Genomic DNA, 4,120 nt, shown 5'->3' with positions numbered 1-4,120 from the left:
CTCGTCGGCAAGAAGCATTTCTGTTTTACACCTAAATCCATAGATGCGAACCCTCCAAAGACTCAGAATCTTCACCCGAATGTACTTAAGCGTCCTACCTCGAGAAAGATTAGAAAGGTAGATTTGCTCGGACATCTTTGAACGAAACCACCGCCCAAGACCCTTCAGTTTTCTTTTAGGAATCAGAGAGAGATAGAAAATCTCGAAATAAATGAAACAATTGTTTACAGTGCACATACACGGTGGAAATTGAAATAAGCAGTCATAGCCACAAATTTTTAAATTTAAAAAATATCTTTTTCCTAATAACTATTTAAAACATAAGAACAGCAACAAAATAATATTAATAACTATGTGAATCTCTAGATTATACACAAAACAAAACTCACACCATATTAAGATAGATAACGCCAATAAGAATAATTAGAACCATCGCTAATATGATATAATGAGTTAGATCGACATAAATTTTTAAAACAGAATATTAATCATTAACTAAATAAAATATATAGAAGCCAAATAAATAGCAACAAATTCAAATAAAATAATTACTCATCATCAGAGTCTTCAAATATAGGCCCCGATCCAAAATTTGGTACGGTTTGATCAATACCAAACACCAAAGGATATGATCCGTATTTATCAACAGATACATCACTACCCTTAGCAATATAACTAAACAACAAATAGATACTGCTGTAACTCCTAGCTTTGCTTCCAATCTCAGTCCTCTACATCAAAAAAAAAAAAAAACCCAAAAAATAAGTAGACAATAGAAAACAAACAAATAATTTAGAAAACACGAAGACATCTATAATAATAGGACATAGGATCTAACAAATACGTAAACTACACACAACATACCTCTTTCAAAATATTCGGTCGTAATGAATACTTCAGCCAACTCAAAACCTTTACAAACAAACAAAACAATTAAAATCATACCTTATAGAATGGTAAGATATTCTGATGTCTATATATACAAGTCATGACACATAAGACAATAAGAGAACAAACATACATGCTTACAAAAGCCCACGCGATCCGTAAAACACGACGGAGCAACAACTCTTCTACGCCAATCCCGTGTGGTCTAAAACATCAGAGAAACAAATATATAAATTAAACATAAAACGATTATTACGTTACATAATAAATAAACAAGATTCGACAAAATACCTTATTAAAATAAAACATATCATTCGTGCATCTTCGGGAGAAGGAAACACCAGCGGTTACCTAAGCCAACGGTACGAAATAAGAATAACCCGTAACATTTGATTATCGCGAAATATATATACAAAAAACAAAAGCCAAATCATCATTTAAAAGTTAGAAAATTAATACCAAACTAAAACCGATCCACAATAACCAACATATTAGATACAAATAAGAGAAATACTTGTTTCCAATAAACCGACACAAACCGAGATATGAGTTCATCGAGTACCTTCAAAATCACGGTAAGATGAAAATCAAACAATAAGATGTCAAACCTTGCACATAAACTCAAAACTATTTGACAATTTAATTATAAATCAATACTAAAAAATAAAACGCAATAAAATCGCATATAAAAGTATATACGATAACAGGAAGAAACACATAAATGTATATGGGTAAATAAATATAAAAATATACAAATTAAAACTATAGAAGTACCTCCCCAAACCTCGCTCTTTGCTCGTCAACACCACCTTCGTCAGAGAGCTTTGTCGATGGAACCTCCCACGTTATACAAAACTGAAACACACACCAAAAAACCAAATTAGCAAAACAATAAATCATCGAATAATGCAAAAAAATAAAACAAACAACACAAACAATATGCACACGACCTTTAAAGGTCCATAAAAACAATATTTGCATGACAAACAACGCGATTCATCAGAATCGTAGTAGCTATATAAAAAAACCATAACGGTGAAAACTATCTAATGGCCACAGAAAAATAATACCTAATCCTCTGGCCGATCAACAATATATATAGCTTTAAGATTAGGGCAAACACCAATCATTATCTTAAGAAATTTTACTTTTTAATTAGAAACAAAATCAGAAAACTAACAAAAACGAATTTTAACTGCTAAATTATAGAATTATCCAAAAAATTAACAAATAAATTTAAGCTAAGATTCAATAATCATTAAAGTCGAGATATTATGACCTCCATATCCCCAACGATCATACTATAAAATAAAAAAAATTAAGGGTGATTAAGACTAATCATCACAAAACACGATTAGACTTATATACCCTTAACAACTAAGAACAAAAAATTTTGAATTAAGGGTGTTTAGGACATTATAATAGAGATCAACACACGATTAGACTTATATACCCCTAATTACGAAGAAGGAGAAATTTCGAGAAGAACAATTCATTAAGGGTGTTTAGGACAAATCATTCTAACTTTTAACCACAGGCCTCCAATGCCCTAACTTTCAATATGGTGCGTTTCTACTTCTCAAATAATTATTGTAGAGATTATTTATATTTATACTTGATTTTGGTACATATGATATGTTTGAAATTTACAAGTTGAAACAAATAAATAACAAGTGGGCTGCTAAAATTTGTAAATACGCCACAATATTTAGAATTGTCAATTTGGCAAACAACATATTGCTTTCTTTTATATTTATTTTTCACTGATTTTATAATTAACTATTCCATATTTTAGATATATAATTAAAATTAAAGAAAAACTTGTTATGTTTTTTGGATATACATATATTATACACCATATCATCACTTAGAGCATACACAATGGCACATATGTGAGTTTGGGTGTGAATAATTTTTTATTATTATAATTAAAGAGACAAAGAAAAGAGAGAGAGATAGAGAGAGATAGAGAGAGTGCAATATTTCTCTTTATTTTAATACTCACACCCAAGTGTAAACTTATACCCAACATACAACTTTTACACAACTTTTCTATTTTTTCTTTTTTTTATATTACTCACACCCAACCAAAGATTATACTATTGTGTATGGTCTTAAATTGTGCAAAACTGCAAATCTTTCAAAATAAAGTTAGTCAGTGTTGCATTAAACATATTGCGTACCATTTCTTAGGTGTGATTTCTAGATTTTTTTTACACGGATTCAAGTAACATTGGTGTGTGTCGTCTTTCGCACCAGAACTAGTCTAACAAATTATAGAACGGATTTGGTTTTAGGAGAGCGAAACTTAAACTTGCACCACCAAATGGTTAGGAAATTTCGAGATGAGTTTTTTTTTTATGGTTTTTATTCCACGTTCAAATTAGAACACATGTACCACAAGATCGGTTGAACAACAAAACGCGGGAAGAGAAATGGAAGGGAAAAAAAAAAGTATATATATTGTTTTTTTTTTATTTCGAAAGTATAAGAGAATCTCCATCATCAGTGGTTTCTCCATGAGAGACCCATATTAAAAGTTAATCAAAAGTAAAAAAAAATAATCAAAAAAGGTGAGAAATTTGAGAAATCATCTCTCTCATACGCATGTCACTCTTAGATTGGTTTTAACAACTTTTTTAAAAAATCAATTACTCAATGATTTATAATATCAACTAGATTAGGACCCGCCCGATGCGGATTTTAAATTTTTTAAATTAAATTAAATTTAACAAAAAGACATATTTAACTTTTTATTGTGAATAGAAACTATTTTAAGAAGTAAGATGATAAAATTTTAATTAGATATAAGATTTATTTATATAGTCATCTTTTACCTTAATACACTTATTTGCATTTCTATATTTTATATTTGTTGTTACATTTATTATAATAGTAAGGTAAATTTAAATTACCATTTACCAAAAATTTTGTCAAGATATTAATTATTATTATTTATGTCAAATCTCAAAAAATGTGGTTTGAAGTTTCGCCTAGAATATGATTCCAAAACTTTTTTAGAATATACTAGGTTTCGACCCACGCTACGTGTGGGTTTATTTGATATATTTTGGTAAAAAAATACTGTATATGATTGATGATAGTTATTAAATATTATTTTATAAAAGTATAATGTTTTGATCTCTAAAACTTTTAAATTACTATGATGGCAAAAATTTTATTTCAAATACACAATTTGAAAAATTATAACGTAAATCTAAAATATAAAGGA

General features: G+C 28.8%; 1 long non-coding RNA gene across 2 annotated transcripts; it reads right to left on the bottom strand.

Moving 5' to 3' along the window:
• Positions 1–524: 524 nt before the first annotated feature.
• On the bottom strand, positions 525–2,048 carry LOC110224274. Of its 2 annotated transcripts, XR_002328953.1 has the most exons (4): positions 1,663–2,048; positions 1,180–1,239; positions 1,022–1,093; positions 525–912 (listed from the first exon to the last, which is right to left on the bottom strand). It is a non-coding gene; the product is annotated as an uncharacterized LOC110224274 (long non-coding RNA). The 2 variants fall into 2 exon arrangements; XR_002328952.1 differs by lacking the exon at positions 1,663–2,048 and having other exon boundaries at positions 1,180–1,329.
• Between the last annotated feature and the right edge of the window lie 2,072 nt (positions 2,049–4,120).

The sequence above is a fragment of the Arabidopsis lyrata genome (genome assembly GCF_000004255.2).
Source record: "Arabidopsis lyrata subsp. lyrata unplaced genomic scaffold ARALYscaffold_2, whole genome shotgun sequence".
Taxonomy (NCBI): Eukaryota; Viridiplantae; Streptophyta; class Magnoliopsida; order Brassicales; family Brassicaceae; genus Arabidopsis; species Arabidopsis lyrata.
This window is presented reverse-complemented; position numbering and strand designations above follow the sequence as displayed.